Source organism: Schistocerca serialis, chromosome 6, assembly GCF_023864345.2.
Source record: "Schistocerca serialis cubense isolate TAMUIC-IGC-003099 chromosome 6, iqSchSeri2.2, whole genome shotgun sequence".
In the NCBI taxonomy this organism is placed as follows: Eukaryota; Metazoa; Arthropoda; class Insecta; order Orthoptera; family Acrididae; genus Schistocerca; species Schistocerca serialis.
Window position 1 is genome coordinate 88,198,776 of NC_064643.1, and position 17,812 is coordinate 88,216,587.

The following is a 17,812-nucleotide window of genomic DNA, read 5'->3' on the forward strand; positions in this document are numbered from 1 at the left end:
GAACAGTTCTAGGCGCTACAGTCTGGAACCGCACGACCGCTACGGTCGCAGGTTCGAATCCTGCCTCGGGCATGGATGCGTGTGGTGTCCTTAGTTTAGTTAGGTTTAAGTAGTTCTAAGTTCTATGGGACTGATGACCTCAGAAGTTAAGTCCCATAGTGCTCAGAGCCATTTGAACCATTTTGAACTTATCAGGGCATCAGGATCGTGAAGGTGTACAACTCCTCCAGTATGGACAACAGGGAGACGATTTGAGGTTTTATGAAGAGGGGGTCACGCCTTTGTTCTAGGACGACTTCAACTGCGCCCTGTCACCACAGGATCAAATGCGACAGTTTAGCACGTACTGGGAACTGCAATGGCTGGTTTAACACCATTGTCTCTTCGATACCTGGCGGACTATTCACAGCGACAGACAGGGATATACAAATGTACCCGGACATTTGGCGAGTCGCCTTGACGAATTGTACGTTTCGCATGGAATTAGGTAGGAGACGTTTGACGTTCATATACGACCGACGACCTGGCGATCGTGATGCCTACCTCTGCACCATGTACCTCCTAAGATGGTGTGGCGAAGTAGAAGCACATGGGAGATGATTTCGCTTTCTTCAAGGACCAAGAGTGCCGGCAATTGATAGCGGAGTCTTAGAGTAACTGTGGGTTCCTTCCACAATCCGGTGTCGGCTCGACTATGTGTTGGCAACAGCGCACCTTGGAATATTATTTTATGCTACAACGCCGGGTATACATCACATTATCCGTGTACGTCGCAGATGCCAAACAACATTGATCCCCGTGCTGGATATGCCTGATGGGTGGCGCCTGATGACCGAAAAGGATATTGCCAAGGCCTCCTTCGATCATTCTCAGTAGTACTAAGCTACAGGGAAGCACGATGCTCTGGGGAGGATGAAATCGTTTGCTTGCTGCTTCAGACCGTTGATGGAGACGCGGCGCCGACTCTCACAGACCCCATAACGGCAGAGGTCATCGCCAACGCCCTCTGCAAAGGCACGACCAACAAATCGCTGGACCCAGATGGGCTCCCGATAGTGTAGTATTGTACATTCCAGGATGTTATGATGCCCTAATGGGTTACGATGTACTCAGAACCGATGATCCCTGCACTGCAGATCTTCACGAAGATTCTGTCTGCCTGCATTTGCATTTTCCAACCCCAAGTCGTCTCTACAGACAAGCATGTCCCAGTCGTAACAGCAACATCCACGTGGCAATTGGTGATTGCCGTGGTGTGTCGTGTGCACTTGGTCTCGATGTCTGTGGACTTTGGCCATGCCTTCTACTTCACAGGATATTATCCATCTCTATCACCAACTATGTCAGGTAAGGTTGCCCTGCGTCGGCAGTTACGTGTGCCGTTGCCGAGGAACCACAGTTACATGGACTACGATGCCAGCTGCAGGAATTTAGGTTGAGAGGTCATATATTTGTTTGTCGTTTGTACGTGAACATTCTCGTGTTTTTAGTAAATATGCCAGGTCACGTCGAAAGATCAGTGTACTGGATTGCCCAATAACATGCCACAGCTGGAAGCCACGTGAGTTTGGAGATGTCCTGGAGTATGGCCATTCACAGCAGCCTCCTGGAACGGAGCATGGCCTCATACCCACTCCACAATATCTGTGACACTAGATGGATGGCGCGCCTTTCTTATACTCCTCTCCTACGAGAGACAGATACCAGCAGCAATTTGCTGCGATCTTTGAATTTAGTCCAGTGGGTGGCTTATGTCAGCGTCCATCTGGCGTGCAAGATATACCATTGGCTATGGTGCTGCTGATGCTCAGGACGACAGCGTGCAGTTTAGAGGCAGTCTTTAGTTACTTCGCGACTGGGGGAATGGTCAAATTGCGATACAATTTCCTCACCCTTCCTACCACTCAGGGCGGTCCCGGAATGGTTAATGTGCAACGATGATGAAGATGTAGACTTGCGCGAGCACAGCTTCACGGGAGTTCTGACTGAAGAAGTGGCCCCCCACTTCTCATGTGCCACCAGTTGCAGTGGCAGATATTTATCCGACACTATCTCACCTTAACTAATTTTTTGCCGACATCAGTTATGTCAACACTGATCTGCCAAGTGAGCTACTGCAGAGAGTCTGTAATGTTTATTGCCAGACAATGCGAGGCCCCGAAATCCAGCTGAAAGTCATTGACCCTCAGTTAGTTGACCGGTAGTCTGACGTTCAGTGCATGCCACTCTCCTCGATTTGGACGCCAGAGTAGCCTGGTATTTTCTGGTCAACCACAAAGATATGAGACGCCAGAGTCTTCTTTCCATACATATACCAGACCTCCTACTTGATACAGATGAACACCTCTGGAATGTGGATCTGCTGTGGAGGTAGCGTCGTTGACGAGACTGATGTTGGCCCTCATTCAGTGCACTGCTCCAACTGTAGTGACCCCAACATCCTTTCTTATCTCACTTACGACGTTTTATATATGCACTTAGATGCTTTCTGTAAGATGGATCAAGGGTTTGACCATATTGTATTTTTACTGGGTAGGTTACAAGCATTTTCTCGATTTTTGAGCCTTTTTATTTGAATGGTTCACCAGTCTCTAACGCCACTGACACTACCACCAACAGTTTGCTAGTTATCTGGGTAGTATCTTCTTGGACTCTCTCCAGCCATGAGAAGTTTTATGTGGATGTCAATTTTACTGACCAACTAACAGAAGCATACGGACCCTATCTTCGTGAAGGCTTGCCTGACCCCAGTGGCGGGTTAGAAGAATCCACAGACATCTTGACCACTAGTAGCGGTGGGTGTAGTGTCTAAGGAAGGGGGAGGTATCGTGGGCGGGCCTGGGTTTCGATCCCTGCTCACCTGCTCTCCACTGGATTGAAGCTGACTGCTGTACTTAGTAACATTATTGTAAAAAATGCAAAAAAAACTGTTAAGGTAAACGCTGATGAGCAGTGGTAGATCCGGCTTCGACCCTTGTCTGGCATAAATTAAAAAAAAAAGGAAAATAAGAAAAGGTTGTGTAAAGGGGAATATCTGGTGTAGCACAAATTTTTGTACTTGTTTTGCTATCAGTAAATCGTGTATCTGTTGTAGAGGTGTATTTGCAATTTACGATTACATTTCGTAATTTAATACGATTGTCAATCGTCAGCAGTGTCTATTTCTTCGGACGTGCATTTATGTCCGAAAAAACACTGCATCGAATTATGCAGAAACTGTAAAACGCAAATACTCCTGTACACTCTTTGAGTTGTGTGTCTGATGCATTACAAGATAGCGTGTTTACCGTTGGTGAGTTCCGCTCGCTTCTAGCAGTCAGAGACCTCGCGGTTAGTTGGACCGTGGTCGTGTTCAGATAGTAGAGCAGTGATTTGAGGCAGTTCAGAGACGCCGGCAGCAGTTGGGAGCCGGCCAGAGTGGCCGTGCGGTTCTGGGCGCTACAGTCTGGAGCCGAGCGACTGCTACGGTCGCAGGTTCGAATCCTGCCTCGGGCTTGGATGTGTGTGATGTCCTTAGGTTTAAGTAGTTCTAAGTTCTAGGGAACTGATGACCTCAGAAGTTAAGTCGCATAGTGCTCAGAGCCATTTGAGCCAGCAGTTGGGGAGTTGGGGAGAGGGTTTGAGATGTACGTAGTGGTTGCTAATAACCAAGACTTTGGATCATTTCATTGTGTGATATTTGTATGGTACGGTTTTATTCTCCAATCGTAACGTGTGTTACCCTTGTGATGAATAACATTATGTATGTGAACTACTAATTAGGTGCGAGATATTTCGGAGGTTAAGGGTCCTTGTGTTTTTCGTAAATTCGAAGCTGGTTACTGAATCGTGTTGTAGTCGTTCAGTCCGAAGTACTACGCACTCAGTTTCGTCATTCTCTCTTGTAATTCACGGTTTACTGTGCTTTGTTGGAAATCATGTGCACGAAGCTTGAATATCAGTAGTTGCTAGAAATTCGACTTCTGTTTCACGTTCATTGTGAATCCCTCGTGGCTTGTGTAACGATGGTTTTATTCTAAGGCAGTATTCATTTGAATTTGTTGTTACTCATTTCTGCCTTAGCAAATCATTTAATGAACATTTACACGAACATGTGGTGCATTGTTCACCTGATGGCATCATGTGCACATGTGTTGCGAGCCTTATGCTCTTTCCTATCCATCAGTTACAAATAGCACGAACAATAAAATAACTCGTTTCGTTTACAGTTTCATCACTTTAATAGCGATAAGAACCCGGGTACTAAGGTACTAATGCCTTCAAGATGTTATAATAGTTCATACACATTTACTTTTTCGAGTTGCATCGTTATGAGAATGATTCTGAGATGAATTATTGGCAGTTTTAATGTTAATTTACTCCTCGCGGAGGTACAATGTGGCCTGTAATTATTGTATGGCAGTAGAATTCCAGTTGTGCTCACCAGGTACAAATCTGGCGCTGTACTCTGTTCGTATGACAGCATTTTTGTATGGCAGCAGAATACCAGTTGTGCTCACCAGGTGCAAATCTGGCGCTGTACTCTGTTCGTATGACACCCACACTGTCATTTGACAAGCCGTGACATGACTGGACAGTCTGAATATAGAGACAAGAAACAGTGTAGTGTTCGTCAAACTATTATATGTCAATGGCAGAATTTACAGTGTTGCATTGAGAGAATTTTGCCGACCGAAAGATCTGAGAAGAGGCCCGACATCAGTAAATGGTTTAAAGAAGGTGACAACGAAATTAGAAAATACGAGTGAGCTTAGTGTGGCCTCTGGAAGACGGAGGTGTCCTGTGCCTGTAGCCGGCCGGTGTGGCAGTGCGGTTCTAGGCGCTTCAGTTTGGAACCGCGTGACCGCTACGGTCGCAGGTTCGAATCCTGCCTCGGTCATGGATGTGTGTGATGTCCTTAGGTTAGTTAGGTTTAAGTAGTTCTAAGTTCTAGGGGACTGTGACCTCATGAGTTAAGTCCCATAGCGCTCAGAGCCATTTTGAACCTGCGCCTGCGGGAGTTATTGGCGAGGTTGCTGTTGCTGTAACCGACCACGCAGCATGTGATTCGAGCAGTACTGTGCCCGTGCAGTGTCACGAGAATGTACATACCATGGTCAGCAAAGGGCAAGTTAGGCGGTCTATTTTACAGTGGTAACCGTATAATATTCCGACAGTGTAGCAAGTGCAACCACATGACCCGCAGCGGCGTTCTGAATCTGCTCTTCGGTTTCTGGCAGGGGTCGAGCTTGATCACATACGGCAGGGCAATATTCTACGTCATGACGAGGCACATTTTACACTATAGGGTGCAGTGAATATACAGAGGCGCCGAATTTGGGCACTGTTTAAGTCCTTGTTGTGCACGAAGAACCACTCTACCCGTCGTACATGACTGTGTGGTGATTCTCAACCATCTTCATTCTCTGTCCGTTTTTATTTGAAGAGAATACTGCCAGAGGGCCTGTCAGGTGTATGTTTACTTCTGCACGTTATCAAGACCGCCTTATACAGCAAGCGATTCCTTCGATGGAAACAACTGTTACCATGAAAGATGGGGCTACTATATGTCACGTCGCCCTCTTAGTGAAAGATCTGTTAAACGGAATCTTCCACGAACGTGTTGTCTCCAGAGCTTTTCCAGATGCATGGCCTTCAAGATCGCACGATCTGAATTCATGTGACTTTTGGCTCTGGGGATATCTACGAGAAAGCGTTTACCAGGGACACGTACAGTCTCCACCTGATCTGAAGGCCAGTGTACAGGAACACATTGTTGAGCTTCCGCTGGAACTCCTGCGAGCAACTGTTGTACGGATGCAGTATCCTGTCGATCTAGCTGGAGCTCATACTGAATAAATTGTGTATGCGAAGGTTTGTGAGAAAATTGATTATTGAGCCATTAACATATTGGTTATACAGTGTGAAGATCAATAAAACCGACAAACTGCAGCGACGGATTCCTGACTGCAATTGGAGAAAAGAAGTCCTATGAACATGTGTCCGGAAATGCATTGTTGCCACGGCAGATGGCACTGACGAATGAAAGTGCGTGTGAACATGTGCCGCGTATTGCTTGTTTCTGGCAGACTGTGTGACTGACGCAGCGTACTGTAAGCGGCAGAATGGCCCGGTGTTCATGTCAGGAACAAGCCGAGATTGTGCTTGTTTACGGCCAGGTCGATGGAAACGTTGGAGAAGTAGCACGGTGATACGAAAATAAGAGCAACCACATGGCACAATCATTTCAAGTCCTTTTCGGGCGTTTATGTGATCATGGGTCCTTTCAGACAGTCCGGTCCTCCACATACGGTGCACGCATACTCAGCCATCTCCTTGCACGTTCGTCATTGCTTGCGCTTTTAACGTACTTTTTGCTTTCAACTTTGTTTGACAGTGGGTCCTATCCGACAGACGCCAATAAAGGGCTGTGTCAATCACACAGCCTGCAACACACAAGCAATACATGGCACGTGGTTAGAGAAACTGTTATTCGTCAGCCCCATCTACCGTGGCAACGAAGCATTTGCCGACACATGTTCATAGGACTTCTTTTCTCCATTTCCAATCAGGAATCCGTCGCTGCAGTTTGTCGGTTTTATTAATGTTCACGCTGTATAGTTTCATATATTGACGACATAATGAGTTGTTCCTTGTTACGCAGAGGCTATTTACAGCCATCAAGGGCACTCCAAGTTAGGAAATCAGAGAGACAATGCAGAGAGCAGGCAAAAGAGGAACCGTTTAGGTTACCGGAGATAAATAGTAACATTAGAGCTGTGCAAATTGCAGATGCTCTGTGCAACTGTCCCAGGGGACGAGTTTCACTTCAAAGAAATAAATAGAAATTGCATCCAACTCCTAGACGCTGTAGAAGACGGCCACGGAAAGGCAAGTCTTAGCAGAGGCAGCATGCTTGATAATTGCTCCTGAGGACTGCAACGTCAGTAGGTTTACACGGGTTAGAGTGCTACTACGGCAGTCCCCACCCACAGAAGGGCGGAGAACGGGGCCAAGTGACTTAAGACGCTGTTGTTGCCAGCCGTCATAGGGGTGGCAGTGATGTTTAGCTTCCAGCCAAACGCTGTGAATACCAGCTTGTTAATGTAAAATCCAGAGTAGGAGAGGAATCTGTGTAGTCCATAATTTCGGGCATGCAGTCTGGCAAATAAAACTTCCTCCACTAATATTTCGGCCGCGTATCGTCCGGCCATCCTCAGAGTGAGTCACAAAAGAGTCACAAGGCTCTGAGGATGGCCGGACGATACGCGGCCGAAATATCAGTGGTGAAAGTTTTATTTGGGCGGCTGAATGCCCGAAATTTAATGGACTGTTCATTACGCTGCCAGAAGTTGAAAATGCAAATCTAAATGTGGTTGGCCAGAGGCGCCCTGGAGGTGCAGAACGACTCGCCAAATTGGCAGAATATTGCACCGGTGGATTGGTGGGTCGACTATAGGAAGGGAGAAATGATACGCTGCCAGTATTCCTTAAAAACCCATGTTTTTGTATTCGGTGGGAGTTCTCAGTCAGATCGCTGGTGCGACGACTCCGTGTCGCTCGTGGTCAGCCTCGGTAAGCTCCGACATGTCTGTTTTTCTCACTTGGAGTGCCGCTCTCTAGTTTATACTTAATGTGCTGCAGGTGTTCGCTACTTCTGTTAGCACCTGCCCCCGAGGCTTCGGACACTGACTTGTGTTGTGCAACCAATTGCCTCCTTTGCTTTTTCTAATGTTTAGAATTAGCCTCCAGTGTAGTAGTACCAGACCCCTGAACTCCATGTGTCTCCTGTTGCAAACGTCCTGTCGTGTCCCAGAACCCGCATCTCTTGTAGGTTTCGTGTGACAGTGTTTAGCGCTGATCCAAGTCATCACCCTGCCTTCAATGGGAATTCGTCTTACTTCGTTTGCTCCTCACCGCTCGGAAATTGCAGATTGACCTTAAACCCCCTGCTTTACATCTATCCTGTGTCAGGATACGGCAGCAGCACAGTTTCATTAAATCTAAGGGTACCACTTGCTGCTGTGGTCCAACTTTCTGGAACAGTAGCCATCTTGCACCTTGTAGAAAGTGATAAAACCCGTAAACAGCGCCGTCTGGAAACTCTGTGCCAAGCGTGGCTGGGAAATACACATCGCCGACGTGTAAATTAACAAAGTGCACAGTGCTGTAGTCTGAAGGGGACACGTCAGAGCGACGAGAGCTCAGCACACGCGCCATTGACCCGGGCTATTATGACGGCAGAGGGGCTGCAGAGGAGCGGATAAAGTCTGGCCGCTCCCTGCCACACATGGCGGCCGGTGGGCTGTGGAGGGCGGGGGTGCGGGTGGGGGCGTTAGCACCGGCCAGTAATTAATTAATGAACATTAATTAGCGCGCTCGTCGGCGCAGGCCGGCCTGTGAATGACGCCTGCTATTATTCATGGCCGGCGGCCGACTGCGCCTTCGCCCCTGAGGAGATCACCGCGGCACCCAGCGAAATTCCAAGGGCGCGCGCGCCACAACCGTGCGGAAGGGCGCGCATCGCTTCCTCTCCCTCTTACCCACCTACAGCTGGTAATTCTGGGTTCCAAGGGACCTATTACATCTTCACATGTCACGCACATTAGTTATCTCTGACTTCTTCATAGAGTTCTTGTACTTTCCATGACGATTTTCAGGAGGTTATTGTTGTGACTTGGCAAGACAGCCAAGCCACTATGAGGTGAAGCCGAAAGGCACGCGTTTAAGCTCACGCAGGCTGGCGTAAGGTCTGGAACACTTAAAGGAGGTGAGACTAGTAAAAAAGGTACGTGGCTTCTGGAATACTTAACTTTAATCCATAATTGGTGAACATCGGTCTTGATGATACATGAATTACAAGATCAATAGCAAATGATAATGGCGCCTTGCTAGGTCGTAGCAAATGACGTTGCTGAAGGCTATGCTAACTATCGTCTCGGCAAATGAGAGCGTAATTTGTCAGTGAACCATCGCTAGCAAAGTCGGCTGTACAACTGGGGCGAGTGCTAGGAAGTGTCTCTAGACCTGCCGTGTGGCGGCGCTCGGTCTGCAATCACTGATACCGGCGACACGCGGGTCCGACGTATACTAACGGACCGCGGTCGATTTAAAGGCTACCACCTAGCAAGTGTGGTGTCCGGCGATGACACCACAGTTATTTCCATAAATGTGAAGGAAGTTGGTAAATGGACTTAATATCTGTAATATTGATGTAGTCATATTCTTTGTAAGACTTTGTTTGAGACCAGAGACGTAGGTCAGACAAGTTAATATTGCTTTGCCGCAGTACGTCAGAGAGTATCAGTAGTATAGTGTATCCAATAGTCTGGCAATGTACTTGATTTAAAAAAGGATGGAAGCTGGCCTGCTGTGTAGTGGAGGCAGCATTATTTAAAAGAAAATTCGCAATAATACGTAATGGGGAAAGATATTCAGCAAATGAGATTATATTAATGGAAGAAAGCCGGCCGTTGTGGCCAAGTGGTTCTTGGTGCTTCGGTGTGGAACCGTGCGACCGCTACGTCGCAGGTTGGAATCCTGCCTCGGGCATGGATGTGTGTGATGTCCTTAGGTTAGTTAGGTTTAAGTAGTTCTAAGTTCTAGCGGACTGATGATCTCAGCTGATATGTCCCATAGTGCTCAGAGCCATTTGAACAATTTTGACTGGACGAAAGATAAAAGCCAACTTTGAAGGTACCATAATCCAGTTTTTTTATTGTTGTATGTGTGTAGCTTCTCATTCTTAGGAACATTGGGTATGGTTAAAGTTTGCTGCAGAAATTTTGTAATGAAGCATATAAACTGAAACATGTGTTAAGGAAGGTAGTTGTATGCAGGAGAGTTAGTAAGAAATACGTTGCTAACTTGTCTGTGTGTGTCAACTTTATGAGAAAGTGTATTGTTGTTGGGGCTTATTGAAGCGCAGTTAAACTTGGAGCCTTTCTTCTTATTTATCGGTCGTTAAGATTAGTTCCAATTTTCACGTACTTTCAAGAGTGGTTGCACATCCGCGTCGCACATCGGGAGTTGTGTATTGAGAAGCCCTCACGAATTGGTAAGGTACCGTCTTGCATTGCACATGGCCACCACGGCAAATGAAATTTGATTTTTAACAGACACATCATTATTCCTAATAGAAACAAGTTGCAGAGCAGACTAGCGTGCCGTTTGCACAGATAGGCCAATAAATTTAATTGCTATCAAAGTTCGTGTCCTCTGTAACGCATAGTGATTGGCAAAGTGTGTATTTGTGAAAATAATAGCAGCATCAGATCAGAGACTTAATACCAGTAAAAGAGATCAGAGAATTCAGTGAGTTTCAGTGAATTTCAAAGCAGTTTTATCAGAAAGCCAGATACGTTAATTTCTATATTCATTTGCTGTGCAATTACAATAAAAGTTCCGGTACAGTCATTGTTTGCAAGACTAAAAATAAAGGTTAGCATAATTATTCCAGAAAGAAATTTCAAACACTTCGGAACAGGAACTGTAGTACACAAATCGATACAGGACTCTGTAATAGATTTGACATCAAAATCAGAAAAACTATCAACACACCCGATATGATCTGCAAACAAAGCCTATACACTAATCAATGCATATGCCCCACGAACAATAAGAAAATCCCACAGATTATAGAAGATTTCTCTGAAGATCTGGACGAAACCACTAACAGAATTCCTACGAAACATGTGAAAGTATATCTAGGAGATTTTAATTCTCAGTTAGGCAGGGAAAGAAAATTCAGAGACACAACAGGAAAACACACGGCCCATTTGAGAAATTAGAACTGAGAGAACCTGATAAACGTTTGCTGGAATTTCGACCTCAGAATCATGTCTACCCAATTCCAGAAACCACGCAAGGAACTACGAACTTGGAAAACCCCCAACAACGCCCTAGGAGAATTTCAGATTAATCGCAATCCTATATCAACGAAAACACGAGAAAAAAATGAATTCAAGACCAAGGAAAGGAAATTTCGACTCCGATCGCCACCTACTCCAAATAAAAGCGAAATTAAAACCCAGTAGACATATCAAGAGAACCAACAGAAGTTTTCGAACAGATCCATGGTATCTACAATGAAACAAGAAAGAAGTAATAGAAAAATTAAGAAGACCGAAGGTAGCGATTGGACAGAACGGTCAAAAAAAATTAAGGAACTAATAAAATTGGGGCAACCACCGAGAAAAAGGAAACGCAGATGGTGGAACATGACGTATGACAGAGCCGTAGAAGACACTGTACAAGCCTGGCAAAAAAGTGACTGTCATAGAACATCCAAGAATTGGGAAGAATTCAACAGGATACAGAAGACCACTTCGAAAATAATCCGCAAAGAGAGGTTATGAAAACAACAAACTGAAAGAGATAGAAGAGGACTTCATCAAAAACAACACACGAAATTTTTATACAACATTCAGAAAAGATATGACAACTTAACTACGACCGAGCTTGTGCTTCAAAAGAGAAGGCGGAACGCTGGAGATAATCTCGAAAAGGAACTTTGAAACATTAACCCAACATTTTGACACGCTACCAAACTGTGATCAACAGTTGTAGATCCTACAGTTCAGAAAGCCAAACACCAACCTCGATTCCAAACAGCCAATATACGAGGAGACCGTGAAAAAAATGAAATCATTAAAAAATAACGGAGCACATGGAGAAGATGGACTGCTCGCCGAAATCTGGTAATTAGACCACGAACACATCTCACCCAAAATACACGGGATCATCAAAAACATCGGGGAAACAGAAGACTGGAAATCAGCGATAATACACCCCCTTCACAAGAAAGGAAAGAAGGGAGACAAAACAGACCTAATATCTGCAGGCGAATTTCACTACTGACTGTGCCACACAAAATCCTATCAAAAGTCCTGTAAAATCGGATAAAGCCCCAAATAGATCAACAGATAGGAGAATATCAAGAACAGTTTAGAAGGAGGAGATCATGCAGTGATCAGATCTGGTACCTGAGAACAACACTAACAAGAAAGTCCAGAAACGCCACAATAACATTTGTCGACTTCAAGAAGGCCTACGACTCTATAGATAGAGAAACACTCTTCAACACGTTGGAAAGAACTAAACTGAACAACAAATCCATGAAGCTAATCCAGGAAGATTAACAAATAGAACGTCCGAAGTGAAGTCTATGGGAGAAATCTCGGAACCATTCGAAATCAAGACAAGTGTGAGGCAGGAAGATGACCTGTCACCCATTCTATTTAACTCTGTCTCGAGGAAATAATCGGGACATAGGGCTAAGGAGTAAAGATGAGGGGACACAAGGATAGAACCGTCAACATAAAATGTCTGGCCTTTGCCGATGATCTAGTTATCATAACAAATAAGAGAAAAGAAGCCAAGGACGCTCTAGAGCCTAGAGACGCTACACGAAACCTCGGACAAAACAGCACTACGAATATCAAATGAAAAAGAAACGCAACACGTGGACACAAAATTCACGACAGATACTCACTGGTAACAAAGTATGGAAAGGTAACACAATTATTAAGTTTCAGATACTTGGGATAAATTATACATGAAACAAGACTGAACGCGACATCCATGAAGAATGGATCACAAAACTACAAAAAGCATACCAACTTACATGGAACCATCAGAACAAAATAAGTATTTCCATTAACGTCAGATGAAGACACAACAGTAGAGTAGTCTTATCAGAGACCTTGTAGGCCTCAAAAACAACAGTAATCTAGGGGATAACGCAAATCAAGGAGGTGGGAAAACAAGACAGGAAAGAGGGGATCAGGATAAAGAGACCGACAGAAGGACTGTACCAACAGACAGAGACGATTACAAAGCACAGCAAGAATAGAATGGGAGAATTCTACGGAAACGTGCATAGGATGAACGAAAACAAACTAACCAAGAAATTTTTTTAACATAGTGACAACTAATACAGTGAAAAGCAGCTGGGGAAAGGAAGCCACGGAAGACCTCAAGACACTAAACATATCCATAGAAGACATAGCAGACAGGAAAAATTACAGAGAAAAATTCAGAGAACAGAAATTTCAGCAAACGCCCAAAGAGAAAAAAAAAAAAAAAAACAGGAAAGACGTGGACAGAGCACGGGAAGAAGAAGGAAGAAGAAACATGGTGAATATATGAGAGGTTTTTAAGAAGAAAAAAGAGACAGAATTGTTAGGAAATATTTTCCTAACTTATGCAGGTGTATTAAGTTTATGAAAATGAGTATTGATGTCATGGCTTCATGAAGTATAGTTCAATTTGGATTCTTTGTTCTTACTTACCAGTCGTTAAGCTTTGTTCCTCATTCTACATTCTTTGCCTTAATGAATGTTTTTGTATATTGGCATTGCACATTACGAGCTGTATGCTCCACAAGCATTTTGTGAAAATTGGTAAGATACCGTCTTGCACTGCAAATCGCAAGTACGGCAAATGAAATTTGATTTTTGACAGTCAGATCAATATTCCTAGTAGTGAGGTGGTTCAAATGGCTCTGAGCACTATGGGACTTAACTACTGAGTCATCAGTCCCCTGGAACTTAGAACTACTTAAACCTAACTAACCTAAGGACATCACACACATCCATGCCCGAGGCAGGATTCGAACCTGCGTTCCTAGTAGTAAGAGGCTGCAGAGCAGACAAGCATTCCGTGGGGACAGGTAGGCAACAGATTTAACTGTATGTTGGATTATAAAATTTGTACTGCAAACTTTATCCATAACCAATGTCCAAACAATAACAAACCAAACAGTCACAAATATGTAAAAATGGATTACCTTAACACTTGCGTTTCTAATTCTTCCATTAATATTTGTTCATTATCTTCAATATTCCTGAAATGCTTACAAAAACCTTTCCAAACAACGCTGTCTCCACTACAGGGCAGGCCAGCTACCAACCTTTTCAAATTTCCAGACTGTCCAACACACAGTGCTCACTACTCTCTTCAAAAGAAGTAACCCTTCTGTCAAACATTTGTGGTCACAGGAACAGAATTACAAAGAATATGGTTATATCGATAATACAGGGGTTGAGTACATTTATCAAACCCAAAACATCGTTTACATTTATGGTCAAAATTCTTGAATATCGTAATGGCAAATAGGACAGGCACCATCTATCATCCCTTTCCTATTAAACAATAATTTTGAAGAGTGGTTTGTGCTGATACAAATAGCAGGAGGTACTCAAAAAATTCTCCAAAAGAAACAATAACGGAAGCGTGGTAGAAAATGTGTTTGTCATGGCTTAATGAAGCGCAGTTTAAAATGAAGTCTTTGATCTCATTTATCAGTCTTTGAGTTTAGTAGCTCATTCTTCATTCTTTACTTTTACATATGTGTTTTTATATACGCATTGCACTTCGCGAATTGTGAGTTGCAGAAGCATTTTGTGAAAATTGGTAAGAAACTGTCTTGCGCTGCGCATCTTATGGATTTTCAAGGCGTTTCATCGGAAAGTCAGATGCGGAAATTTAAATGTTCGTTTGCTCTGTGATTACGGTAACAGTTCTGGTACTGTGATTGTTTGCAATACTAAAGATGAAGATTAGGTATATTCTGGGCCAATATTTTAATCTGAATCATTTTGTTTTGCAGTCAGCTTATTTAAAAATCTATTGAAAACGGATGGCTTTCTCGCAGGCGTATTGTTTGATGTACCGGCTAGTGTGGGTTTCGCATGGTAATAGCGTGAGCTTCACAAATTTCGATTCTAAATTAAATTTTCGTGTAGTTACATTATACTACACTGAGATTTATGTGTTTCGATGTCAAAATAAGACCGACACATTTTTCATATGGCAGTCAGGCAACCACTATCACGAGTAGAATAAACTTTCATGGTATAGCCGCGTTCTCTCTCGACCGTTTCCCTCTGCTTGGCCGTACAAAAACCATTTCGGCTTGGTGTCGCATGAATTTTGGATCATGCGGCTGCTCACAGTACGCTACGTCAGTCATACTGCCTGCGAGACACAGGGAACACACGGCGCGTGGTCAGAGACACTGTCATCGTCAACACCATCTGCTACACATTTGCGGACAGATGTTCACAGACCTTTTTTCCTCGATTTCCAGTCAGGAATCCATCCCTGCTGTTTGTCGCTTTTGTTAATGTTCGCCCTGCACACGCTTCGAATGTTTATGTGATAACTACAATTCATTTCATTGTTCAAAAGAAAAGTAGGACATTTAACCCAGTAAGTGCCATGATCCGCCCTTGGGGATTTGTCTTTTCCAATTCTAATAATGCTTGCAGCGAATGCTACCATTTCCCATCGTTGTCCATACCTTTTTCGAACGCTTGCATTCACGTTTCTTCAGTTGTTGTTAAAAGAGTGAGTTGTAGACTTACATTTCTGTGAGGAAGCTACGTTTTTCAGCGCAACAAGACTTGCATATTTTCAAAACAGCGTAAGTTATATTGTTATGTAAATAACTTCCAGTGTCTGTGTACAGGCATGTTCTGTAACGCTTTGAGAAGATGTTTATCAATGATTTATTTCAAAGAACTATTTCATTTCTGCATGACACCTCTCTGACCTTCGATCCCCATTTGGGGCTCATGGCAGTTTCCATGTAAATGTTTTATTTTGCTTTTATATGCTCCTCAGCCACAATGAGTCGCTATGAAGCACTTTCCATGAGGGAAACTGAAGAACTTGTCAATGACTGAACTTCATGGCTTCTTTTGGTGATGATGGTAATGTGAATGAGACCAATGACATTGTAAAGCTCCCTCCAAATCGTGTAGGTGAGATATCTGAATGTAAAGATATCGACGAAAATTTATTTAAAAATACTGTTCCATCTGCTGTGCACGTTCCTTGGAAATTCATGCCAATGGAGAAAAGGAAAATGAGGAACATGCAGGCCAACGAGAGTAGAAAGTGAATGCTATTACCACTTCTAATTGGACAACAGAAGATCCGACTTACTCTAAAACCTATCCTGATACAGCAGAAATTGAACAGCGGAAATCCAACTTGGTATTAGGAGTGAAAGGAAAATCTGCTGTTAAGTGCTTTGGATTGGTGAAAGTGTCCAGTATGCTACACAGAACAATAATCACAGCTATGAGTTATCCACTGGATGCATAAAATGCTCATAGGTATATTACTCTTTACTGGATACCATGCTCTTCCACGGGAAAAGCTATAGTGGAATGAAGATAAGGACTTTGATATAACGTGTGTACGACAGTGTATGAGTCGCAACAGATATCTGGAAGTGAAGTGCCACCTTCATTCCAATGATAACGCACGTCAGAAAAGAATCCCACCTGACGAAATGGATAAACTTTCAAAATTCGTCCGTTGATTGATTTACTAAATAATAATTTCATGACGTTGCAAGCTTTTTCCGACAGCCTGAGCATTGATGAGCAAATGGTACGGTATTATGGTCACCATTAATATTATGGACACAATTGCCTAAAACTGTCCATTCGCGAAAAACCAGTGAGGTTTGGATTCAAACAGTGAGCCACGTGCTGCTCTGTGTGCAATGTGGGATGCCATTTTGATTGTTTTGTTGTCTGGCACAAAAAATAAAATAAAATGTAAGAAGAGAATGGCATATACCATGATCCCCTTTGGGGATCGGTTAAAATTAATCATGTATTTCAAGGTTATTGCATTTTTTATTTTTTATTCCTTTTCCTCATCTCTTTTTCAATTAGGCAACACAGAAATATCTGTAGATCGTAGAAAAGAAATTTGGTACTCAATGGGCTAAGAGACTGAGTGAAAGAGCCACCGTAATTGGTCCAGCATTAAAATTTGTGTCTCTTCTGATACAAGTTGTTAGAGAAACTTTTTTGCCCACCATTGTATTATTTCCTATTGATGTACTTACCTTATTAACCCTCCCAACCCTACCATTTCCGAAACAGAAAAAGATAGAAATGTAAAACAAAATGAAGGCCCTTTGGAATCGACCTTCCCACCAAAGACTTTTATAGCTATGCCAGCGGCGTTTTCGTTGCATAGCGTTTACCTTGTGGATGTCTTATGGGGAAGTCAAAATATTTTCTTTTCGCCATTTATAGGCAAATATACGATTGTGTACACCACATATGATGGAAAGTAATCAGTTTGCATTTATCTAACGATCCAATCAACTCTGAGATGATTGTGCATAATGAACTTTAGCCAGGCTTTTCCCAAAAGCTGGGGGGATTTGTGCTGAGTGAAAATATCTCAGAGTGTTTTATTTTGGGCTGTACACGAGCGACCTGCCAAATATGAGCATAATCTGTTGGCCATGGTCTTCCCCTTCCAAGAGAGTCAGTCTCGTCTCTGCTTTCGCTGCTAACTGCTTCAAGATTAGTTCGCAAACCTGCGTCATCTTCCCTAAGCTGTCTCACTGTTCCTTTGCTCTCTTGGACAACAGTTTCCAGTTTCCGATCGAATTCTAGGTCCTGTTCTTCGATTTGCTTTTCGAAGCTATCTTGGAGTTGCTTATTTAACCTCGAGTCTACTCGTGTGTGTGTCATATATTTGTTTGCTCATATACTCCTTCTTCTATTTAAACTGTTGTTGTAAATATATGTAAATCGTATGTAAGCCATATGCAGCGAGAACGGTTAGTAGACTAGAAGTACCGCCCACTAGGCTGTGCACTGTCTCCTCGTGAACACTGGACGTGGACCTCATCGTTCCCGTCAGGACGAAGTCGTCAATTCTATTGCTTGCTGATCCAAACTGGAATTATTCGCTTTGAGTTCCCGGTCCGCCGGACGCCTCATTATTTGAAACAGCCAACTTCCCCGCCACAGCTCACCAATACTGGTCGGCTTTCTGTTCTCTCACGACGATT